This window comes from Nomascus leucogenys, chromosome 8 (genome assembly GCF_006542625.1).
Source record: "Nomascus leucogenys isolate Asia chromosome 8, Asia_NLE_v1, whole genome shotgun sequence".
Taxonomy (NCBI): Eukaryota; Metazoa; Chordata; class Mammalia; order Primates; family Hylobatidae; genus Nomascus; species Nomascus leucogenys.
Genome location: NC_044388.1, coordinates 78,781,384 through 78,807,822, shown reverse-complemented (window position 1 = coordinate 78,807,822; position 26,439 = coordinate 78,781,384). Strand labels below are relative to the sequence as shown.

General features: G+C 46.9%; 1 pseudogene; it reads right to left on the bottom strand.

The window, feature by feature from the left end:
- Window positions 1-2,640: 2,640 nt before the first annotated feature.
- Window positions 2,641-26,439, bottom strand: LOC100591410 (annotated as a pseudogene).

Here is a 26,439-nt window from a genome sequence, read left to right as displayed (position 1 = left end):
AGACAGATTCTCACTCTGTCACCAGGCTGGAGTGCAGTGGCATGATCTCGGCTCACTGCCACCTCTGCCTCCCGGGTTCAAGCGATTCTCCTGCCTCAGCCTCCCGAGTAGCTGGGACTACAGGCACCTGCCACCACGCCTGGCTAATTTTTGTATTTTTAGTAGAGACAGGGTATCACCATATTAGACAGGCTGGTCTCGAACTTCTGGCCTTGTGATCTGCCCACTTTGGCCTCCCAAAGTGCTGGGATTACAGGTGTGAGCACCACGCCCAGCCCTGATTTTTTTTTTAATATACAGATGGGGGTCTTATTATGTTGGCAAGGGTGGTCTTGAACTCCTGGCTTCAAGCAATCCTCCTGCCTTGGTCTCTCAAAGTGCTGGGATTACAGGCTTGAGCCACCATGCCTGGCGTAGGTATTAGCTATTTTGTATTAAAGGGCTAGAAAAAAGGGCTCAGAAAAAAATCTTTGACTTCTCAATACCTTCACAATAGTGTGCAGACACTTAGCAGAGAGTCCAAGTTCCCCCTCAATATTTTCCACCTTCTTGTGCCAGGCCAAATGCTTACCCCCAAACATTTCTTTTTGCATCTCTGTATCTACGCTCCCAACTTGGAATGCTCTTTTACTTTACTTTCAGGGCTTAATTCAAATGCTGCCTTTTCCATGAAGTCTTCCTTGATCCCTCTAATTAGAAGTTACCAAGTGACTTGCCTTGTCCTGTAAAGATCTCCAGTGAGATGACGCAGGACACAGGTGTGGAGCCAGACTGCCCGAATTCCCTTATTAGTTTTGTGATCTTTGGCGAGTTATTGTAGGAGACCAGCATATGCCAGCACAAAATATGCCTCCTTAGCATAAGGACTATTTTGAGCTGACGATTTTGAGAAGCTACAGATACAAGAGAAGCTCTGAAAACAGTAGAAATTACCCTTTTGTAAAGGAAATTTAATCTATAAAGGAAGTCTCCATTTTTGTTTGTTTGTTTGTTTGTTTGTTTGTTTGTTTTGAGACAGAATCTCACTCTGTCGCCAGGCTGGAGTGCAGTGGCATGATCTCAGCTCACTGCAATCTCCGCCTCCCAGGTTCAAGCAATTCTCCTGCCTTGGCCTCCCGAGTAGCTGGGACTATAGGTGCATGACACCACACCTAGCTAATTTTTGTGTTTTTAGCAGAAATGGGGTTTCACCATGTTGACCAGGCTGGTCTCAAACTAGTGACCTCAGGTGATCCACCCGCCTTGGCCTCCCAAATTGCTGGGATTACAGGCATGAGCCACCACGACTGGCGGGAAGTCTCCATTTGTAAGGGTTGTCTTCCTTTCTGTACCAGGAAAAGCAGGATGATTCTAAATCACTAGGAACTCATCAGTAGAGATGGCTCTGATTTAAATCGGTGCAGCAAACCTCACTCTTGTTTACTCTGCTGTTCCTGGCGGCTCCCTCCTTGTCAGCCTTCTCCACACCCTTCTTTCCCTGTCCAGCAAACGATGGTATGGAACCCTGAATTCAAAGCCGCCTCTTTGAGGTTTACTCCTTTCTCTGTTTATCTCCTATGGATACCTAGGAGGTATACATGTTGTTAAAGTTCTGGAGTTTTGTTTTGTTTTGAGACAGGATCTTGCTCTGTTGCCCAGGCTGGAGTATAGTGGCACAATCTCAGCTCACTGCAGCCGCAACCTCCGGGGCTCAGGTGATCCTATTACCTCAGCCTCCCAAGTAGCTAAGAATACAGGCACCTGCCACTACCCAGTTAATTTTATTTTGTATTTTTTGTAGAGACAGCGTCTCAGCCATGTTGCCAAGGTTGGTCTCAAACTTCTGAGCTCAAGCAATCCTCCCGCCTAGGCCTCCCAAAGTACTGGGATTACAGGCATGAGCCACTGTGCCCGGCCTGTTTTTCTCTTGTTATCTGTCCTGTGTTACAGAGGCCCATCCTGTCTAAGAACTATGAAGGGCAGAAAAAGAAGTTATTTTTCCTCCCCTTCAATATTAAACCACTCTGTGCCTGAGTTTTCTAAAAAGAGTGCTACTCACTCACATCATAGGGTTTTTGTGAAGATTAAATTAATACATGTAAAGCATTTAGAAGATGCCTAGAACATAGTGAGTGCCCAGTAGAAGTTAGTTATTATTGTGGCCGGGTGCGGTGGCCCACGCCTGTAATCCCAGCACTTTGGGAGGCCGAGGTGGGTGGATTACCTGAGGTCGGGAGTTCAAGACCAGCCTGACCAACATGGAGAAACCCTGTCTCTACTAAAAATACAAAATATTAACCAGGAGTGGTGGTGCACGCCTGTAATCCCAGCTACTCGGGAGGCTGAGGCAGGAGAATCGCTTGAACCTGGGAGGCGGAGGTTGCGGTGAGCTGAGATTGCGCCACTGCACTCCAGCCTGGGCAACAAGAGCAAAACTCCATCTCAAAAAAAAAAGTTATTATTATTCCTTTCAGATGCTCTCATAATTCTTTGCTAGTGCTTCTTTCAGAGTTTTTGTTTGTTTGTTTGTTTGCTTGTTTTTGAAGCAGAGTCTCATTCTATCGCCCAGGCTGCAGCACAGTGGCATGATTTTGGCTCACTGCAGCCTCAATTTTCTGGGCTCAAGCCATCCTCCCACCTCAGCCTCCCAAGTAGCTGGGATTACAGGCGCCCACCACCATGCCTGGCTATTTTTTTTAAAATGTAATACTGTTTATTTAACTTCAAAAACATTTCAGCATTCTAAACATACCAAAAAAAAGCAAAAATGTTGCAAATCGTGTTTAAGTACAGGAGGTTCTTGAACTTTCATTGATGCAGTGGCTCTTTGCTGACAATGAAGAGTTCTACAGTTTGTTTAAAAACTACCCCACTTAACTCAAAAAAACAAACAAACAAACAAAAAAAAAAACTTCTCATGCCAGCTGACCCCGCTTTGTCCACAGCTAAGATGGCAGCAGAATGCTATGTCACTGTATACAGAAACAAGACAACCTGAAGCTGAATGGATGCCCACTGCATAGTCAACAGGTCCAGCCTCACAGTGCACGCCCTGAGCTACAGCCCCTCCAAAAGGCATCTTCCCCACAGCCTCAGTGCCGAGCAAGGAGCATCAAGAGTTTGTCTTGGCTGTTTTGTTCTTTTTACAAACTATAGAGATATACAGTTGATAACTCAGGATTTCTAGCCAATAACCATATAGTTAACACCACCTTACAAATAAAAAGAAAATGCCAGAAACATCTTTAAATACCTTGTCACACCAACAGCAAAGTGCACAGAGAGAGGAGAACATGAGAGTGCCTTTTCATTTTAAAAATGTTTGGAAATATGTACAACTTTGACGCAGTTTCAGGGTGCTCCAGACACCCATGGCCACTTCACGTAAACCACTGGCAATTTCTAGAGCACTTTGAGAGACTACACAATCATGATCAAATTTTGTAATTAAACCTAATGAGGGCAACAGACACTTCTCAAATAAGAGATGTGTCAATTACGGTGCTCCCCTACTCTAAGTATTCACAAGGAGACAGATAAACAGTTTCTTTGTTCATCCTGCTGGTCCTCCTCCTCCTCTTCTTCCTCCTCGTCGTCTTCATCTTCCTCTTCCACCTTTTTCCGGGCAACTTTAGCAGAACCCTTTGCACCATCAAACTTTCCTTTCAACTTATAGTCAATGACATCCTTCTCATCTCCTTCAGCTTTGTCGCCTTAGTGATGTAAGGCTGCTTTTCACTGTCATTTAAGTTATTCCACATCTCACCCAGCTTTTTTGCCACATCTCCAATAGAGATGCCGGGGTTTGTGGATTTGATCTTGGGGCAGAATTCTGAACAGAACAGGAAGAATCCAGACGGTGCCCTTTTGGGGGCATTAGGATCCTTCTTCTTCTTGCCTCCCTTAGCTGGTCCATAATCCTTCATTTCTTGATCATAGCACACTTCATCCTCCTTTGCCATTTCATCAAATTTAAATTTCTCTTTCCTGGACATTGTCTTCCACCTCCAAGAGCACTTCTTGGAAAATTCTGCAAAATTGACAGGGACTTCTCGGTTTTTCTTCTTATGTTCTTCTCTGCATTGGAACAGGAATTAAAAGAAATTAAAGAGGCTGGGCGCAGTGGCTCACGCCTGTAATCTCAGCACTTCGGGAGGCTGAGGCGGGCGGATCACCTGAGGTCTGGAGTTCGAGACCAGCTTGACCAACATGGAGAAACCCTGTCTCTACTAAAAATACAAAAAATTAGCCGGGCATGGTGGCGCATGCCTTTAATCCCAGCTACTCCAGAGGCTGAGGCAGGAGAATGGCTTGAACCTGGGAGGCCGAGGTTGCTGTGAGCTGAGATCACACCATTGCACTCCAGCCTGGGCAACAAGAGCAAAACTCCATCTCAGAAAAAAAAAAGAAATTAAAGAATGTGTAAGCAAAAACTCAGTTGTATGTAAGAAAACCCAATTCTCCCTGAGAAAGAAAAAAAGCTGAAGTCCTTTAAAAATTGACTGACATTTTCCTGTGGCTAGTGAGCCTTATCTCTCCCTTTCCCAGGCATTGTGAAGACTCTGTTTCTCTAGCTGTGCAGCTGCAAGGTCACTAGGCAGATAATCTCAAGTCGTAAAACATGTTGTTCCTTGGAAAGTAAGAAATGATGTAACGCATGTCTTAATTAAATAACTGTCTTTGTTTCTTGCTTCTGTAATATGCTTCCCCCTGCACAGATCTCCCTCCACCCCACAAAATGCTTAAAAGGTAGCTTGACTCTTTGTTCATGGCTCAGTCCTTTGGATGTTAATCCGACTGGGTCGGTGCACCTAAATAATTAAATAATTCCTCCTCAACCCCTCAGTCTTTCTGATTCCTTAATTATCCCGCTGCAGCATGTCTGCACAGAGAAGGCATAAGCAGACATCTTGCCCTTTGGTTTCTTGGGGTCACCTTTAGCCATCCTGACTGTATTGTTCACTAGTCTGGGTGGCACAGGGCACGACGCGTGGCTCGGCGCTCCCTAGCCTCATGCAAGCTGCCTCCATGAGAGCCGCCTCCATGCCTGGCTAATTTTTTTTTTTTTTTTTTTGAGACGGAGTCTTGCTGTGTCACCCAGGCTGGAGTGCAGCAGCACGATCTTGGCTCACTGCAACCTCCGCCTCCCAGGTTCAAGCGATTCTCCTGCCTCAGCTGGCTGAGTAGCTGGGATTACAGGTGCCTGCCACCATGCCCAGCTAAGTTTTGTATTTTTAGTAGGGACAGGGTTTCACCATGTTGATCCGGCTGGTCTTGAACTCTTGACCTCATGATCCACCCGCCTTGGCCTCCCAAAGTGCTGGGATTACAGGTGTGAGCCACTGTGCCCAGTCTGGCTAATTTTTATATTTTCAGTAGAGACAAGGTTTCATCATGTTGGCCAGGCTGATCTCAAACTCCTGACCTCAAATGATCTGCCCACCTTGGCCTCCCAAAGAGCTGGGATTACAGGCATAAGCCACTGTGCCTGGCCACTTTTTACTTTTTCTTTTGTTGTAGAGACAAGATTTCATTAGGTTTTCCAGGCTGGTCTCGAACTCCTGGACTTAAGCAATCCTCCTGCCTCAGCCTCCCAAAGTGCTGAGATTACAGACAGGAGCTACTGTGCCCAACCCTATTATACTTATAATAATTAGTTCATCAGTTTACATATATTTATACTCTTACACTAAGTTTATCAGTCTCATATATATTTTATTCACTTTTTACGTTTCTGTCTCCTTCACTGAAGTAAGCTCCTTAAGGGATGTTTAGGGAACATTTGCGAATGAGTGAACAAATTTAAGAATGAGTGAATGGGTAATTGGAGCCTTGGTTCTCAGTAAACAAATCTTAATAAAAAATCAGACTAGTTGGGTGTGGTGGCTCATGCCTGTAATCCCAGCACTTTGGGAGGCTGAGGTGGGCAGATCGCAAGTTCAGGAGTTTGAGACCAGCCTGGCCAACATAGTGAAACCCCGTTTCTACTAAAAATACAAAAAAATTTAGCCAGGCATGGTGGCATGTGCCTGTAGTCCCAGCTACTCAGGAGGCTGCGGCACGAGAATCACTTGAATCCAGGAGGCAGAGGTTGTGGTGAGCCAAGATCACTCCACTGCACTCCAGCCTGGGCAACAGCGCAAGGCTCCATCTCAAGAAAAAAAAAAAAAAAGATTCAGGCTGGGCTTGGTGGCTCATGCCTGTAATCCCAGCACTTTGGGAGGCCAAAGCAGGCGTATCACCTGAGGTCGGGAGTTTGAGACCAGCCTGCCCAACATGGAAAAACCCCATCTCTACTAAAAATACAAAATTAGCTGGGTATGGTGGCACACGCCTGTGATCCCAGCTACCAGGGAGGCTGAGGCAGGAGAATTGCTTGAACCTGGGAGGCAGAGGTTGCGGTGAGCTGAGATCACGCCCTTGCACTCCAGCCTGGGCAACAAGAGCAAAACTCTACTCAGACTTTCTGCTCATGATATGTGGAATTTTTTTGTGTGTGCGCCAAAATATCATGTTGAAGGATTTTTTGACAAACCACCAAGCCCATGAAATGAGCCTTTATTTTGCAATGTCAGGTATCTGTTTGAAGTGTAATGTTTGGACAGGCCTGAAATCTACAGCACCAGGATTTTTCCTACATAAACCATCTTTGGTATATTTCTTTTCTGGGTGTTAAATCAGAATAGTAACTTGGTAGTCAGTTTATTGTGCCTCCTAAAATTCACACAGATGGTTTTTGTCCCCCTCGCCATCAACAAAAGCCCTAAGCTGAACACTAGGTACATTATCACTAGCAAGTTTTGTGACCTTGAGCAAGTCACCTCTACAATCTCAGGTTCCATTTCCTCATTTCAAACAGAAGGTGAGTTCATTTCCTGTTCTGTGTGGCTGCTTAGTGCCATTCCCACTTCCTCCTGCGTTCTCCCTGGTATCACAGGAGCTGGCATCTGGGACATGACGGTTCCTGTACCTGCTCATCTGCAGGGCTCCAGTGCAGGTTCTGCCAATAAATAGTGTATCTACAAAATTAAGAGAGTGAGAGGAGTAGAGAGGATTATTGCTTCTGGCAGCGGAAGGCAGGTGAGCAGACTTCAGCAGGCTTTGGAAAGAAGGTTTTAGCCACATGTTCCAGGTGTCTTCTTGCAAGGTGTTCACCTCAGTGCTGCAGGGAGCTGAGTTCATTGGTAGTTCCTACACAGCTTGATTTTCTTAACACTAGCAGCAGTCTTCTGCCCTTCCAACAGTTTTGTTTGTTTGTTTTATATAAAAGTTAGGCTTGGTGTGGTGGCTCACGCCTGTAATCCCAGCACTTTGGGAGGCCAAAGTGGGAGGATCACCTGAGGTCAGGAGTTCGAGACCAGCCTAGCCAACGTGGTGAAACCCTGTCTCTACAAAAGTACAAAAAAATTAGCTGGGCATGATGGCAGGTGCCTGTAATCCCAGCTAATCTGGAGGCTGAGGCAGAAGAATCACTCCAGCCTGGGCAATCCGCGAGACTCCATCTCAACAACAACAAAAAAAGGCCAGGTGCAGTGGCTCATGCCTGTAATCCCAGCACTTTGCGAGGCCGAGGCAGGCAGATCACTTGAGCTCAGGAGTTTGAGACCAGCCTGGCCAACATGGTGAAACCCTGTCTCTAGTAAAAATACAAAAATTAGCCAGGCGTGGTGGTGCATGCCTGTAATCCCAGCTACTTGGGAGGCTGAGTCAGGAGACTCACTTGAACCCAGGAGGCGGAGGTTGCAGTGGCCGAGATCGCTCTACTGTACTCCAGCCTGGCAACAGCAAGACTCCATCTAAAAATAAAAATAAAAAGGCCAGGTGCAGTGGCTCACGCCTGTAATCCCAGTACTTTGGGAGGCCTAGGCGGGCAGATCACAAGGTTAGGAGATTGAGACTGTCCTGGCTAACACGGTGAAACCTTGTCTCTACAAAAACTACAAAAAATTATTTTTTGTATTACAGGGCGTGGTGGCAGGCTCCTGTAGTCCCAGCTACTTGGGAGGCTGAGGCAGGAGAATGGCGTGAACCCGGAAGGCAGAGCTTGTAGTGAGCCGAGGTTGCGCCATTGCCCTCCACTCTGGGCGACAGAGCGAGACTCTGTCTCAAAAAAAAATAAAAATAAAAAAGTTAGTTTTAGTTTTTATTTTAAAAATAACTACAGATTCCTTATTTACACGGAAAGACTACCAACATTTTTTTTAAGTAACAGCTTTATTGAAATATAATATCGAAAAGCCACTTAAAGTGTACAATTCAATGGGTTTTTAAAAATATATTCAAGGTGTTGTGCTGTCATCACAATGAATTTTAGAACATTTTTATCAGCCTTAAAAGAAACTGCAAACCCATAAGCAGCAGTCTCTCCCTGTTCCACCCCAACTCTGCCCATCCTCTGCTCTCCCCACCTAGCCCTAGGCAACCAGCAATTCACTTTCTGTCTCTATGGATTTGTCTGTTCCGAACATGTCATATAAATGGAAACATGATATGTGACCTTTTGTGTCTGGGTTCTTTCACTTAGCATAGATGTTTAAGATTCCTCCACGTTGTAGCTTGTTATAAGTACTTTGTTTCTTTGTATTACCAAATAAAGTCTCATTATATCGCATTTTATTTATCCACTCATCATTGGAGGGATATTTGGAGTGTTTCCACATTTTGGCTATTAGAATAATGCTGCTGTGAATATTTGTTGTTTTGTGTTGTTTGTTTTTGTTTTGAGATGTAGTCTCACTCTGTTGCCCAGGCTGGAATGCAGTGGCATGATCTCAGCTCACTGCAACCTCTGTCTCCTGGGTTTAAGTGGTTTTCATGCCTCAGCCTCCCAAGTAGCTGAAACTACAGGCGCCAGCCACCAAGCTCAGCTAAGTTTTGTATTTTTAGTAGAGATGGGGTTTCACCATGTTGCCCAGGCTGGTCTCAAACTCCTGACCTCAGGTGATCCACCCAACTTGGCCTCCCAAAGTGCTGACATTAAAGGTATGAGCCACCACACCCAGCAAATGCTGCTATGAATATTCACATACAAGTTTTTGTGTAGATGTATGTTTTTATTTCTCTTGGATATTCACCTAGAAGTGGAATTGCTGTGTCATATGGTAACTCTGTTTAACCTTTTGAGGTGCCTCCGGGCTGTTTTCTAAAGTCCCTGCACCATTTTACAGTTCTACCAGCAGTGTATGAAGATTCTATTTCTCTGTGTTCTTGCCAATATTTGTTACTGCCTGTCTTTTAAATTATCCTAGTGGGTGTGAAGTGATATCTCTTTGAGGTTTTGATTTGCATTTTCCTGATGGTTAATGATGTCAAGAATCTTTTCATGTGCTTATTGGTCATTTGTGTGTGTGTGTGTGTGTGTGTGTGTACTTGTTGTTGTTGTTGTTGTTAAGACAGGGTCTGTTGCCCTGGCTAGAGTGCAGTGGCATGATCTTGGCTCACTGCAGACTCGACCTCCTGGGCTCAAGCAATCCTCCCACGTCAGCCTCCCAAGTAGCTGGGACTATAGATACAAGCCACCATGCCCAGCTAATTTTGTTCATTTTTTGTAGAGATGAGTTCTCACTATGTTGCCCAGAGCTGGTCTCAAACTCCTGGGTTCAAGCACTCCTCCCACCTTGGCCTCCCAAAGTGCTGGGATTACAGGCGTGAGCCACCGTGCCTGGACGGCCATTTGTAGATCTTATTTGGAGAGTTGTCCATTCAAATCCTGTGCGTTTAGCTGGGCTAACTTTTTTTTGTTGAGTTGTAGATTTTTTAAAAATCACATATATGACTTGCAAACATGTTTTTCCATTTTGTGGGTTGTCTTTTCACTTTCTTCATGGTTTCCTTTGAAAAGTAAAAGTTTTAACTTTTAGGTGGGCGTGGTGGCTCACGCCTGTAATCCTAGCACTTTGGGAGGCTGAGGCGGGCAGATTGCCTGAGCTCAGGAGTTCAAGACCACCCTGGGCAACATGGTGAAACCCTGTCTCTGCTAAAATACAAACAATTAGCCGGGCATGGTGATGTGCGCTACTCAGGAGGCTGTAGTCCCAGCTACTCAGGAGGCTGAGGTATGAGAATCACTTGAACCTGAGAGGCGGAGGTTGCAGTGAGCCGAGATTGCCATACTGCACTCCTGCCTGTGTGACAGAGCGAGACTCTGTCTCAAAAAATATATATAAAAATATAAAAATTAAAAATAAAAATAAAAGTTTTAACTTTTAATAATGTATAATTTGTCTATTTTGTTGTTGCGTGTGCTTTTGATGTCATAACTAAGAAATCATTGCCTAATCCAAAGTCACAAAGATTTATGCCTGTTTTTTTTCTAAAAGTTTTATAGTTTTAGCTCTTACATTTATGTATATGATCCATTTTAAGTTAATTTTTACATATATGTATGGTATGGTATTTTGCACCCAAACACATAAAGCAGAAATGAACGGAATGGAGGGGAGAAACAGAAACTGAATAATGATAGTTGGAGATTTTCATGCACATCTCCACAGATGTATGTTTCCCAAGTTTCTTTGTTATCGATTTCTCATTTCATTCCACTGTGGTCAGAAAACATGCTTTACATTGTTTTTATCCTTTTAAATGTATTAACATTTGTTCAATGGCCTACCATATGGTCTATCTTAAAGAATCGTCTATGTGTATTTGAGAAGAATATATATTCTGCTATTTCTGCTATTGCTGGGTAGAGTATTCTAGAGATGTCTGTTAGGTCTAGTTGCTTTATAGTTTTTTGGGTTTGGCTTTTGTTTTTTTTTTTGAGACTAAGTCTCACTCTTTTCCCCCCGGCTGGAGTGCGATGGCGATCTCAGCTCACTGCAACTTCCGCCTCCCGGGTTCAAGCGACTCTCCTGTCTTGGCCCCCCCCGAGTAGCTGGGACTACAGGCACACGCCACCACAACTGGCTAATTTTTGTATTTTTAATAGAGACAAGGTTTCACCATGTTGGCCAGGATGGTCTAGAACTCCTGACCTCAGGTGATCCACCCGCCTTGGCCTCCCAAAGTGCTGGGATTAGAGGCGTGAGCCACTGCACCTGGCCACTTTATAGTATTAAGTCTTCTATTTCCTTGTTGATCTTCTGCCTAGTTGTTCTATCCACTATTAAAAGTAAGCAGGCTTGCTTGCTTGCTTGCTTGCTTTCTTTCTTTCTTTCTTTCTCTCTCTCTCTTTCTTTCTTTTTCTTCTTTTTCTTCTTTCTTCTTCTTTCTTTTTTTTTTTTTTTTGAGACGGAGTCTCGCTTTGTCTCCCAGGCTGGAGTGCAGTGGCGCGATCTTGGCTCACTGCAACCTCCACCTCCCAGGTTCAAGCGATTCTCCTGTCTCAGCCTCCTGAGTAGCTGGGACTACAGGCGCCCGCCACCACGCCTGGCTAATTTTTGTATATTTAGTAGAGACAGGGTTTCACCGTGTTAGCCAGGATGATCTCGATCTTCTGACCTCATGATACGCCAGCTTTGGCCTCCCAAAGTGCTGGGATTACAGGCGTGAGCCACCTCGCCCAGCCTCTTTTATTTATGTATTTATGTTTGTATGTATGTATTATTTTTGAGACAGAGTCTTGCTTTGTCATTCAGGCTGGAGCGCAGTGGTGCAATCTTGGCCCACAGCAACCCCTGCCTCCCGGGTTTGAACAATTCTCCTGTCTCAACCTCCTGAGTAGCTGGGATTACAGACGTGAGCCGCCACACCTGGCTGATTTTTGTATTTTTTAGTAGAGACAGGGTTTCACCATGTTGGCCAGGCTGCTCTCAAACTCCTGGCCTCAAGTGATCCACCTGCCTCGGCCTCCCAAAGTGCTGGGATTACAGGTGTGAGCGACCACAACTGTGGTGATTTCTTAATGAGGTGATAAAAATATTCTAAAATTGACTGTGGTGATGGTTGCACTATCTATGAATACACTAAACATCATACACATAATTAAAAAAATTATAGAGATGAGATCTCTCTATTTTGCCTAGGCTGGACTCAAACTCCTGGGCCCAAGCAAACCTCCTGCCTTAGCCTCCTCAAGAGCTTCAACTACAGACTAATTTGTGCATTTTAAATAGGCGAATTGTATGGTATGTGAATTATATCTCAAGGAAGCCGTTACTTTACAAAAGTAAAAACATAGCCCATGAGTGGCCAGGCGCAGTGGCTCATGTCTGTAATCCCAGCACTTTGGGAGGCCGAGGTGGGTGGATCACCTGAAGTCAGGAGTTCAAGACCAGCCTGGCCAGCATGGTGAAACCCTGTCTCTGCTAAAAATACAAAAATTAGCCAGGTGCCGTGGCGCATGCCTGTGATCCCAGCTACTCGGGAGGCTGAGGCAGGAGAATCACTTGAACCTGGGAGGTGGAGGTTGCCATGAGCTGAGATCATGCTACCGCACTCCAGCTTGGGCAACAGAGTGAGATTTCATCTCAAAAGACAAACAAACAAAAATAACAACAACAAAAAAAACCTACAATGAGATACCACTGCATACCCCCTAAAATGGCTCTGATCAAAAACGTGGAAAAATGACAAGTTTTGGAAGAGAAACTGAAACCCCCATACATTGCTAGTGGGGTGCAATATGGGGCAGCAGCTGTGAAAACAGTCAGGCAGTTCCTCAAAAGGTTAAACATGGTTATCCTATGACCCAGGAATTCTACACCTAGGTAGAGATCCAAGAGAAATGAAAATAGACATCCACACAAAAACTAGGATGTGACTATTTATAACAGCATCATTCATAATAGTCAAAAGAATAACAAACCTAAAAGTCCATCAGCTGTAGAATAAACAAAATGTGGCACAGTATATTCTTATCATGGAATATTGCTCAGCAATAAAAAGGAATAAAGTCCTGACACTTGCCCCAACGTGGATGAACCTTGACATTAACATGCTAAGTGAGAGGAGCGAACACAAAAGTCACATACTGCATGATTCCGTTTATATGGAATGTCCAGGACAGGCAAATCTATAGAGACGGAGGGTGGATTGGTGTTTGCCAGGGGCTGGAGGGAGGTGGAAAAGGGAGGGACTGATAATGGGCATGGGGTTTCTTTTGGGGGTGATGAAAGTGATCTGGAATTAGATAGCGGTAATGGTTACACAACTTTGCCAATAAATAAAAAACATTGAATTGTATACTTTAAACAGGTGAATGTTATGGTATGTGAATTATTTCTCAATTTTTAAAAAGAAAGTTTTGGAACAGAAACATTTTTGGAGAGGATTAAAATGGCACTGGATGAACAGGACATGTGGAGTGGGGAACTCCAAGCAGGATGACAGCTTTCAAGACAGAAGTGTCGGCTGGGTGCAGTGGCTCAAGCCTGTAATCCCAGCACTTTGGGAGGCTGAGGTGGGTGGATCACTTGAGCTCAGGAGTTCAAGACCAGCCTGACCAACAGGGTGAAACCCCATCTCTACTAAAAATACAAAAATTAGCTGGGCGTGGTGGTGCGTGCCTGTAATCCCTGGTACTCGGGAGGCTGAGGCAGGAGAATCATTTGAACTGGGGAGGCAGAGGTTGCAGTGAGCTGAGATCGTGCCACTGCACTCCAGCCTGGGCAACAGAGTGAAACTTTGTCTCAAAAAAAAAAAAAAAAAAAAAACCAGCCGGGCGCAGTGGCTCAAGCCTATAATCCTAGCACTTTGGGAGGCCGAGGTAGGCGGATCATGACGTCAGGAGTTCGAGACCATCCTGGCCAACACAGTGAAACCCTGTCTCTATTAAAAATACAAAAAAATTAGCAGGGCGTGGTGGCGGGTGCCTGTAGTCCCAGCTACTCGGGAGGCTGAGGCAGGAGAATGGCGTGAACCCGGGAGGCGGAGCTTGCAGTGAGCCGAGATGGTGCCACTGCACTCCAGCCTGGGGGACAGAGCCAGACTCTGTCTCCAAAAAAAAAAAACCAAACACAAATGTCTCCCTGACCCTCACGTCAAGAACAAGACCTGACATCAAGTATGCACTTGCACTGAATAAATGGTTATATTCATAAACTTGTATGAATAAACGGTTATATTCTAACACTTGTATGAATAAACGGTTATAGTCTATGGATTGGATTAACTGGGGGAAGAAAAGTTTCAGATGAAAGAGACATTATGAAGAAGCGCTTTGAGGACTTGGAGAGAAGAGCTAGGCATGGCTGCAGTGTAAGTAACATAGCAACATTGCTGGGCGCAGTGGCGCCCACCCGAGGTCCCAGCTACTTGGGAGGCTGAGGTGGGAGGAATGAGCTGAGGAGTTCGAGTCAAGCCTGGGCAATATACTGAGGTCTTGTGTCTCAAAATAAAAAGCTTAAAAAAAAAGTTTTTTAAACATGAAATGCATACAATGCAAGAATGCAAGAGATGTCATAAAACTTATGTGGCCATCACCAGATAAAAAGCATAGACAATGGCATATCCAAATAGAGGAGAGAGAATTTACTGTGAGCAAGCAAGGCCTCCCAGAAGACATCTGGCATCCAGTGGGCCTCAAAGAATAGCAAAGATTTTCAAGGCTGAAGCAGGGACAGTTTCCTGTTACTAGAACTCCTGGACCCAAGGGTTTACGCAGGACAGTGCCAAGAAAATAGATCGGGAGTTTCCAAACTGTGGCTGTCCAGTGGCCCCTGGCTACCAGGGGAGGGAAGAAAGAGTTCTATCCTTTAGTCCTTAAGATCAGAACTAAAACTCTATCTCTTCTATAACAACCAGCCATAATCCATAGGCTTTTTTTATTTTTATTTTTTTTGAGACATGGTATAGCTCTGTCACCCAGGCTGGAGTGCACGGGTGAAATCATAGCTCATTGCAGCCTTGACCTGCTGGGCTCAAGCGATCCTTCCACCTCAGTCTCCCACATAGCTGTGACCACAGGCACATGCCATCATTACTGGCTAATATTTGATTTTTTGTAGAGATGGGATCACTGTGTTGCCTAGGCTGGCCTCAAACTCCTGAGCTTGTGTGATCCTCCCACCTCAGCCTCCCAAAGTGCTGGGATTACAAGTGTGAGCCACTGTGCCTAATCTATAAATTGCTTTCTGATATAAGCTACTTTCTTTTTAAAAGTGTTTTTAGAAAAAATAAAAAGCATGTAAGAACACACCTTTAAGACCATTTTAAAAGAGAATTTAATCCAATGGTTGTGAGCTGACGTTGGTAAAGCCCACATAATGCTGGGTCATGCACATACCGAGATACTCAACAAGCCTTTGATGAATAGGTGAATCAATGAATGAATGAAATGCCTGAGGCCATCCTGATTCCCTCAATGAACTGAAGCAGGGTGACAAGGGTGTGGGCAGAGTGGGGGGGTCAGAAGTGTGAGGGGAGGGGGGATGTGGATCAGCCACTCAGGAGAAGTCTGTCTGATGAATAGGTTTCTAAATCTGTTGCTAAGAAAGCAGCAGCAGACATCTGACTTTTGTGGGTAAGCCCTTGTTCGGCCTCAGAGCTCTGTGTGCAGGAGATAGCATGACCTCCATTTCCCCTGTGTCTGGTCAAAGAGGCTTTCTGGTTAATGTTTGTAGGACACAGAGACAACAAATATAAACAAGTGCCTAGCCTGGGCAAGGAGAATTTTTGGTTTGGGTCTTTTTTTCCAGTTTTAGCAGGGTCTGTGTTGGGGGCAGGCATTATTCAATCTTTGCCAAATGATGTTCTGAAACCCCTTCCTGGTGGAGGGCACAAGGGCAGAGCCCTGTGAAGAACGGACAGGCGTGGCCAAGGCACCTGTGTACCTGGCAGCGTTTGGAGGTCCCCCTTCCCTAGGCCTAAGGCTGTCCTTTGTTTAGGTGAGCCCTCTCTAGAGCCAGACTGAGGCAAGGACAGTCATTGGCTTTCTGGAGGCAAGGACAATCCCTGGCTTTCTGGGAGAAATACACATTGATGAGCAGGAAAGTCCCAGACCTGCTGGGAAGACAGGATTTTTGGAAACAGACAGACGTAGGTTTGAAGTCTGACCACCTACCTGTCTACCGGCTAGGAGAGTCATATCTAATTCCTGCTTCTTCCCAATTTACTCTAAATCTGAAAATGTTTAAATCTCAGCCCTAAGTGAGTAGCCCCCAGGAGAAGCCAAAGGAGGAGTGGGAAGGAGGGAGAGAGACAGAGGGAGGAGAGAGGGAGGAGAAGGAGGGGGAAGAGGGGAAGAGGGGAAGGGGAGAGGAGGAGGGGGAGAGGGGGAGAGAGAGGGAGGGAGGGAGAGAGAGGGAAGAGAGAGGAGGAGAAGGGGGGGAGAGGGGAAGGAGAGGGGGAGAGGGGGAGGGAGAGAGAGGGAGGAGAGAGGAAGGAGGAGGGGGAAGAGAGAAAGGGGAGAGGGAGAGGAAGAGGAAGAGAGACGGAGGAGAGAGGGAGGAGAAGTGGGGGAAGAGGGGGGGGAGGGGGGGAGGGGGAGAGGGGGGGAGGGGGGGGAGAGGGAGGAGAAGGGGGGAAGAGGGGAAGGGGAGGGGGAGAGGGGGAGGGAGAGAGAGGGAGGAGAGAGGAAGGAGGAGGGGGAAGAGAGGAAGGGGAGAGGGAGAGGAAGAGAGACAGAGGGAGGAGAGAGGGAGGAGAGGGGTGGAAGAGGGGGAGGGAGAGAGAGGGAGGAGAGAGGAAGGAGGAGGGGGAAGAGAGGAAGGGGAGAGGGAGAGGAAGAGAGACAGAGGGAGGAGAGAGGGAGGAGAAGGGGGGGAAGAGGGGAAGGGGAGGGGGAGAAGGGGAGGGGGAGAGGGGGAGGGGGGGAGAGGGAGGAGAAGGGGGGAAGAGGGGAAGGGGAAGGGGAGAGGGGAGGGGGGAGAGGGAGGAGAGAGGAAGGAGGAGGGGGAAGAGAGGAAGGGGAGAGGGAGAGGAAGAGAGACAGGGAGGAGAGAGGGAGGAGAAGGGGGGGAAGGGGGAAAGAGGGGAAGGGGAGAGGGAGAGGGGGAGGGAGAGAGACAGAGGGAGAAAGGCAGAGAGGTGAGGGAATAAAATGGGAGCCCCCTGCAGGGCCCAGACCAGCCCTACCAGCCAGTAAATGATGGCTTCCAGGCAGAGAACATTGTACTGCAGGCAGGAGCTGAGCTGACCTGGACACTCGAAGTCAGGGGCCCACAGACAGAACAGAGAGGGCTGTACATTCAGTAAAGAAAAAATTACACACTTATTTTCATTAACCCCTAACTAAATTTTAGCTATTCCTTCAGTTAATGTATGCAACAAAGTAGGGTGTATCAGAGGCACCTGTGACTCTGGCGCAATTTGAATCTGAAATATTTTCACTTCCCACTGCGTTTGTTGCAGATACCTTGAAATTTCTTACATTCATCACTTCTTCAAAATCATCGTTGTTATTAGAGTGACTGCCAGATCTTATCATGCAGTGCATTAATAAAGTAGCATTTATCTTGCCTGAGTTTGTTTACATTTTGATAACTGTATTTCAATACAGCAGGTTCTGTCTGGAGTCCTTTGTGCTTGTTTTAGGCATGAAGAACATGACTCCAAGAATCCGTCCATCCACCTCCCCAGGCTGCCAAAGACGGGAGCACGGCACACAAGGGTGAGAACTGAGGAGGGCAGCTGGCGGGAGGGGCTCTGAAAGCACAGCTGTGTGAAGGTCCGGTTCAATATCCGCTTCAGAAGACACACAGCCCTTTGTTGCTCATGTCTGTTGCTGTCTAAAGTTGATCAAGGGCCAACTTAGGGAACAGGATGGAGCTGTGGAGAGGAATGGGTAGAACGCCATGCAGATATTGAGAACAAAAGGCCATGGCTAATATTCCCACTCCAGCCCCAGAACTCAGGCACAGGGAATCTGAGCCCCCTCCACCCGCATCTGCGAGCCCCTGACAGACTCAGCAGATGTCAGCTTTTCTGAAGAGACGGTGTCTCGCTCTGTTGCCCAGGCTGGAGTGCAGTGGTGCAATCACAGCTCAATGCAGCCTGGAACTCCTCTTTGCAAGTGATCCTCCCACCTCAGCCTCCTGAGTAGCTGGGACTACAGGCATGTACCACCACGCAGAGCTCTTTTTTTTTTTTTTGAGACGGAATTTCCTTCTTTTTGCCCAGGCTGGGGTGCAATGGTGCCATCTCGGCTCAATGCAACCTCTGCTTTCCGGGTTCAAGCAATTCTCCTTCCTCAGCCTCCCAAGTAGCTGGGATTACAGGCATGCATCACCATGGCCAGCTTATTTTGTATTTTTAGTAGAGATGGGGTTTCTCCGTGTTGGTCAGGCTGGTCTCGAACTCCCGACCTCAGGTGACCCGCCCACCTCGGCCTCCCAAAGTGCTGGGATTACAGGCGTGAGCCACTGCGCCCAGCCTCGCAGAGCTAATTTTTTACAGAGGCTGGGATCTCACTGTGTTGCCTAGGCTGGTCTCAAACTCCTGGCCTCAAGCGATCCTCTGGCCCGCAATCCCAAAGTGCTAGGATGACAGGCATGAGCCACCGTGTCCGGCCTCTGTCTGCCTTCTAACTCCCAGCCTGCTTCTATCATGTGCCGGAGAGCTGCCCTGCCTGTTGAAGAAAGCTGAGACCCCAAACGTCTTTTCCTCAGGAAGGTGAAGGTGAACTTGGTGGCCTTTACCTGATGACTCTGCTGATATTTGATCCCTGAGGGAATGAGCCACGGCTCAGCACCCAACACCCACTTGAACTCTGCAGTGTCCCAGTTTCATTAAGAAGCCCATTGTTGAGTCTGGCCGTGCGTCAAGGACACGTGGACTCTTGGGGCAACCCCTTTTCTCCAACATCCTCCCAGGTGATGGGTTGGTGTGGCCAGGAGCCAACAGGAAGGGTGTGGGCCAGAGGGGAGAGGCTTCCTAGCAGCTGGCTGCCCTGGAGCTCTGGGAAGGTTTGACCATCAGGTTTACTGCACCAGGAATATCCTTCAGTCTCCCCCAGCCAATCTGTAGAATAAGGAGAAATGGAGAGTGTAGGAAGGTAACTGCAGTGTGGATGCAGCCTCAGGTTTCTTCTTCGGTAAAGCTGATGTTTATTACACAGGGGCATAGTAAGTAAAGCATGCACTTCATTTTTCATTTTTCCTAGAATCCAGTGCTGCTAAAAAAAAAAGACAACTGTTTACTCACTGAAGAGCAAATATATACGTTGTTGGATGAGGAAGAAAAAGTTCCATTGGGACTGGGCGTGGTGGTTCACACCTGTAATACCAGCACTGTGGGAGGCTGAGACAGGAGGATTGCTTGAGCCCAAAAGTTCAAGACCAGCCTGGGCAAGATGGCGAAACCCTGTCTGTCCAAAAAATACAAATATTAGCTGGGTGTGGTGGCGTGCGCCTAGTGCCAGCTACTTGGGAGGCTGAGGTGGGAGGATCGTTTGAGCCTGGGAGGCAGAGGTTACCGGGAGCGGGAGGTTACAGTGAGATGAGATTGCATCACTGCACTCCAGCCTGAGCGACAGCAAGACCCTGTCTCAGAAAAAAGAACAAGTTCCATTGCTCCCCACCACCCTGATGAATGCCCCCTAAAACAGCTCCCGAATGGCCGGGGGCCAGAGTGGCGGGTTTTGGGCGAAACAAACCACAGCTGCCAGTTATGAGGCACCAGCTGCACCACATCGTTTCATTAGATCCCCCGCGATGCCACGAGGCAGGAGCCCTTCAACTCACTTTCCACACGAGGAAAATAAGGTTTTGGGAAGTTAAGAAACTTGTTTCTGCCACACACATCTTACCTTCTGATTTGATTTTGTGAGAAAAGCCTGGTTGGTTGGTTTGTTTTTGCCTGAGCATGGTGCATCTTTCAATCTGGAATGAAGGAGTATAGTGAGGGGGAGGCGCGGCGCACCTCAGCTGTTCAGGTATGTGGTGTTATTTAAAGCACACCGTAGCGGCTACTGGGAAGCCTGGGTCCCAGCCCTGTTGCTAAGCTGCTGCTTGACCTGGAGTAGCTCCGTTTTCCCAGCGTGCCTCAGTTTCCTCATGGGAAAGCTCACTACCAGCTGAAGGTGAGTGGACTGGGGAGGGAGAGGAGGGGACAGAGCTGGGGTGCAGGCCGGCAGACGGGTGGAGTGTGGGAGGGGCTGAGACGGGGAGAGTCCAGGGAGCAATGGGGTTCCAAGGAGGGGGCTGAGTCCTGGCCTGGGGAAGTCAAGTTCAAGGCGCTGGCGTCCCAGCTGATCCCTGGACCTGAACAGGGACCTGTTCCCTGTCCTGCTTGGAAGTCCCGTCCTGGGTGTGGGCAGCCAGAGAAAGGAAGCGTTCTCCCAGTGCTGCCACGGGCTGCAGCCCTACCTTGCTGGGCTGAGTTTTGTGTTTAACGGAGGGAGGAGGAGGAGAGGGGTGAAGAGCTGGGCCTTCTGGTACCTTTTTATAATTATTTCTAAAATGCTATATTTGGATATTATTTTCTGCTTCTACAAATAAAACACGCTTATTGTAAAAAAATTCAAACATAACAAAAATCTGAAATTGCTGGAAATATTTTCCCAGGGCTGCTCCCTAGAACAAACAATTAATTATTAGGTGCTCATTGTAAATGCTTTGTTACTCCTTTATTTTCCTTTTTTTGGTAACATATGAACATGTTTATGTTGGACAATATAGAAGTATTTGAATCCAAATATCAGAGTTCTTCCACTCCTTTCAACCCCCTGGTATGGCAGTCCAGGCCTCAGGAACGCGGGCCTCCGTAACAACTGTTTCAGCACTGAGTGGTGAAGTTAAATATTAAAAGCTGATAGAGCCAGTGTCCTTATACAAAGGCTGGAATGTAACAAAATCCCACCCAGAGTTTCGCCTAGGCCTTTCCTGGGCCTTAAAGCATGACAAAATAACAAGGCATTCTTAACAAACCCTGTCTAGGATTAAACAAACAAGTTTTACTGGGGGTCTGAAGCAACTCCCCAGGCCTCCACGAACAAGTTTATTGGAGGTCAGAAGGAACTCCCCAAACCTCGCGATTTAGTAGGAGACAAGATAAGGGTAATCACCGCAGCACCTGGACCCATTTAGATGAAGTCAATTTACTGAGGCTCCAGAGGAAGGTCCTCAGGACTCAGACCTTAGTTATAGATTAGAAGTTGATCACTTATGTCTTCAGATAAATGCACCCTTACACATACACATAGAGCTTAGAAGGTATATAAGCTCTGGAATACTTTGAAATTTTGAGTTGGTCTGGCGATAATTTCCAGGCCTTCTCCCTGCACCCGGTTACAGAAATAAAAATGTTCTTCTTTCCCAGTTTATCTGCATCTTGATGTTGGGCCACGAGAATAAGCAGCTCGCCCCTCAGTGTGGTCCGGGAGCACTGGCACTAAACACTGGGCAGTGGGAGGGCAGCTTCTGGGCAGTGCCTCCCAGCCTGCTCCCTCCTGCCTCTCCTCCTCCCAGGCAGGTCTTCCCACCTCCCCAGGGGTGTGGTGGGGAGAGCTGGGGAGGCCTTAGCACTCCACTGACTCATCAACCCTTCTGTCCTTTGATGGGTAGGATGGGGTGAACATTAATGCCAGCAGACCTGGTTTCATAATATCTTAGTGTGTTCTGCATGTGTGATCCAGCCCCTCCCTTGGGATGCAGGGGAACTATGCATCTTTTATGTATTCTCAGACTTCGAGGTCTCAGCTGAATTGGAGACAGAAATAATCCCATCTTAATGTCCAGTCACATAACTATATCATCACTTATTTAACTGGCTTTCACTGATGGACATTAGGTTGTTGTGTGTGAGTGTGCGTGCAATACACGTCACACCCATGTGTGAGCTCCTGTGCTAGTATTAATATTATAAACAATGCCTCTCATCATGCCACCTGACTTCAAACTATACTATAGAGCAGCAGTAACCAGAACAGCATGGTAGTGGTCAAAAACAGACACATAGAACAATGGCACAGGATAGCCTAGAAATAAGGCCACACACCTACAACCATCTGATCTTTGAAAACCTGACAAAAACAAGCAATGGGGAAAGGACTCCCTATTCAAAATGGTGCTGGAGTAACTGGCTAGCCATATGCACAAGATTGAAACCAGACCCCTTCCTTATACCATATACAAAAATTAACTCCAGATGGATTAAAAACTTAAAACCCAAAACTATAAAAACCCTGGAATGCAACCTAGGCAATACCATTCCAGACATAAAAACTGGCAAATATTTCATGACGAAGAAGCCAAAAGCAATTGCAACAAAAGCAGAAATTGACAAACGGAATCTAAAGAGCTTCTGCCCAGGAAAAGAAACTATCAACAGAGTAAACAGGCAACCTACAGAATGAGAGAAAAATTTTACAAACTAGGTATCTGACAAAGGTCTAATATCCAGCATCTATAAGGAACTTAAATTTACAAGAAAAAGACAACCCCATTAAAAACTGGGCAAAGGATATGAACAGACACTTTTCAAAAGAAGACATACATGTGGCCAAGAATCATATGAAAAAAAATCAACATCACTGATCATTAAAGAAATTGAAATAAAAAACATGATGAGACACCATCTCACACCAGTCAGAATGGCTGTTAAAAAGCCAAAAAAGAACAGATGCTGGCAAGGTTGAAGAGAAAAGTGAATGCTTTTACACTGTTGGTGGGAGTGTAAATTAGTTCGACCATTGTGGAAGACAGTGTGGTGAGTCTTCAAAGAGCTAAAAACAAATACAATTCGACCCAGCAATCCCATTACTGGGTATATACTCAAAGGAATACAAATTGTTCTATTATAAAAACACACGCACACATATGTTCATTGCAGCACTATTCACAATCGGAAAGACACGGAATCAACCTAAATGCCCATCAGTGGTAGACTGGGTAGAGAGAATGTGGTACATATACACCATGGAATACTATGCAGCCATCAAAAATAATGAGATCATGTCCTTTGCAGGAACATGGATGGAACTGAAGGCCATTATCTTTAGCACACTAATGCAGGAAAAGAAAATCAAATACCTCATGTTCTCACTTATAAGTGGGAGCTAAATGATGAGGACACATAGAGGGGAACAACACACACTGAGGCCTGTTGGGATGTGAAGGGTGGGAGGAGGGAGAGGGTCAGGAAAAATAACTAATGGATGCAAGACTTAATGCCTGGGTGACAAAATAATCTGTACAACAAACCCCCATGACACAAGTTTACCTATATAACAAACCTGCACGTGTACTCCTGAACTTAAGTTAAAAAACAAAAATGCCTCAGGCACTGTAGCTGCCAATTCTCGTAAGCAATTGTCACTTTGGCCTCCCTAGACCTCTAACCAGTCTCCAAACAAGTTCCCCTGCCCTGCTCTTCAAACTAGGAGAAGTTTAGCACTGGGCCTACCCAATGTATGTCACAGGGCTCCGAAAGCATCACATTTACTTAAACATCCTGGTGTAACAGGGTATGTAATGTAATTATTATGTACTTAAGAGAGGATAAATTGGCTGGGCATTTCTCCATTGTAGTGAGCCATTTGCTGTTGGTGCCAAACCTCCAGGCCCTGCAGAGTCCATTCACAGTCATTCCCCTCTGCCCTCAGGGATATTTTGACAGGAAATCTTGAAACGTACTCTCTGTAGTAGGCAGCATCCAAGATGGCCCCAGGGATCCCAGCCTCTTGATACCCACACCCTTAGGCAGTCCCTTCCCACAGTACACCAGGGTTGGCCTGTGCGACCAAAGAATATGGCAAAGGGACGGCAAGTCACGTCCACAATTAGGTTATAAGGTTACTATAGGTTATAAAAGGCTTCAAAGCTGAGTGCCATGGCGTGTGCCTATAATCCCAGTTACTTGGGAGGATGAGGTGGGAAGATCCCTTAGCCCAGGAGTTTGAGACCAGCCTGGATAACATAGACCCTCATCTTAAAAAAAGACTCCACCGGGCGCAGTGGCTCACGCCTGTAATCCCAGCACTTTGGGAGGCCAAGGCAGGTGGATCACCTGAGGTCAGGAGTTCAAGACCAGCCTGGCCCATATGGTGAAACCCCGTCTCTACTAAACATATAAAAATTAGCTGGGCATGCTGGTGGGCACCCGTGATCCCAGCTACTCAGGAGGCTGAGGCAGGAGAATCACTTGAACCCGGGAGGCGGAGGTTGCAGTGAGCTGAGATTGCACCACTACACTCCAGCCTGGGTGACAGAGCGAAGACCCTGTCTCAGAAAAAAAAAAAAAAAAAGATTTCTCTGGCTGGATATGGTGGCTCACACCTGTAATCCCAGCACTTTGGGAGGCCAAGGCAGGTGGATGACTTGAGGTCAGGAGTTCAAGACCAGCCTGGCCAATGTAGTGAAACTCTGTCTCTACTAAAAATACAAAAATTAGCCGGGCATGATGGTGCACGCTTGTAATCCCAGCTACTCGGGAGGCTGAGGCAGGAGAATTGCTTGAACCCGGGAGGCAGAGGTTGCAGTGAGCCGAGATCATGCCACTGCACTCCAGCCTGGGTGACAAGAGTGAAACTTGGTCTCGGAAAAAAAAAAAAAAAAAAGACTTGTGCTCTCTTTCTTGGATAATTTGCCTTGAGGAATAGGGATGGATACTGGTAGGCATGAAAAATGTTCATTAGACAAAATGTCTAGATTTGTAAACCCAAGAACTTAGTCCAGGAGACAATATTGCATCTTTTGATTTAGAAGAAACTGAATGCTCTAGAGGGCAAAATAATCTATTTTTCATTCAGTGCCGAGTTTCAACCACATATCATTAATATGTGAATGATTCCAGGACCTTCTCTCCAGACCTTTGGAGGTGCCTTCACATAGGAAAGGCGTTGGTTAATGAGCCTGACATGTGGGTATACCGTAGTTGGCATTTTCATTCTTACTCAATTATTTGCGTCCCTTTGATCCTGCGAAGTATCTTCTTATCCCCACATGCTAGATGAGGAAATGATGCCTAGAGAGGTTATACAAATGACCCGTGGACACGCTGCTAATTAGTGGCACATCTCTGGTGTTAATAAGGATTCTCAACGAATTCGAGTTATGTTACCAAGTCAAAACATGGGGAACTGGCTGGGCGCGGTGGCTCACCCCTGTAATCCTAGCACTTTGGGAGGATGAGGTGGGCGGATTGCTAGAGCTCAGGAGTTTGAGGCCAACCTGTGCAACATAATGAGACCTCTTGTCTCTACAAAAAATTTAAAAAATTAGCTGGGACTGGTGGCACAAACCTGTGGTTCCAGCTACTTGGGAGGCTGAGGTGGGACAATGACTTGACCCTAGGAGTGAGACCCTGTCTCAAAAATAAAAACGAAAACATGGGGAATTCGTCCTAAGGATCCACGGGTGTCTCATGGAGCTTGAGAGCTGAGGTCCAGGTAGGACACGACCAGGGACTGAAGCACCATCGGGGTGCTCTGCTTCCCCCTCTGCTCCTCTCCGTCTCTGCTCTGTTCTTCTCTTTTCCTGCAGTCAGGCTCTCTCTGCTCCTCTAGGCCTTGCGGCAGGAAAAGGTGGCCACTACGGTCACTGGTTTTTTGTTTTTTTTTTTCCTGCTTTTTTTTTTTTTTTGAGATGGAGTCTCGCTCTGTCACCCAGGCTGGAGTGCAGTGGTGTGATCTCGGCTCACTGCAACCTCTGCCACCCAGGTTCAAGCGATTCTCCTGCCTCAGCCTCCCGAGTAGCTGGGACTACAGGTGCCCGCCACCACACCCGGCTAATTTTTGTATTTTTAGTAGAGACGGGGTTTCGCCATGTTGGCCAGGCTGGTCTCGATCTCCTGGCCTCAGCCTCCCAAAGTGCTGTGATTGCAGGCCTGAGCCACCATGCCTGGCCATCCTGTTCTTTTCTTCCTCCCTCAGTTCCAAAATCCTAGAGAAGGCACACCCATGGGCACAGGGGGCAGGTCATGTCATACAAAATGGACGCTGACCTGGCCCCACTCCCGGGGGCCTCAGTGGATAGAGTCATGAGCTGCGCCGATAGCCCAGAAGCGGAACTTGCGTTGCAGATCAGCAGCAGGGAGCGAGCCCCTGTGAACTCGGCCAGGGACTCCCCATGGGTGGATTGCTGTGAAAGCAGCTTTGTGCCTACAACTTCTGCCAGCTTCCTGCTTTTTCTCTCATCACAGGCATTTTGTCCCAGCAGCCTCTGAGGCTACTTATTGTGCAATTCACAGAGTGCACTGAGGAGCCTTCAAGAAATAGCTGCCTGGGCCTGAGTTTCTGTCCACATCTTTGTGAGTTGAAACTCTGGGGCATTTCCCTCCAGCATGGCCTTTGGTTCCAAGTCAGGTTTGGGTGGTAGATTCCTAGGAAGAGTCACGATGAGCCAGTCCCTGTGGGACAGGCGATGCCCTCTCTGGACCATGGGCCCCGTGGACCCTGGACGGTCGAGGAGCTGATGGCGTCTGAGTTCTGTGCACGGGCCAGGGCTTGTTGCTGGTTGCAGTTTCTGTGTGCGTGCGGTATGTGGGGGCGGCTGTCAACTCTGTCTGGGTTAATAATGACTGACTTGAACCTAATTCATTAGGTACACAAGTCCAGGAAGGTGGTTCACCCAGAACTGGGCAAGTCATGGGAGCCGTGGCAGCCTTCCTCTGGCCTGTCTCTGCCAGGCCTCTGCAGTGCAT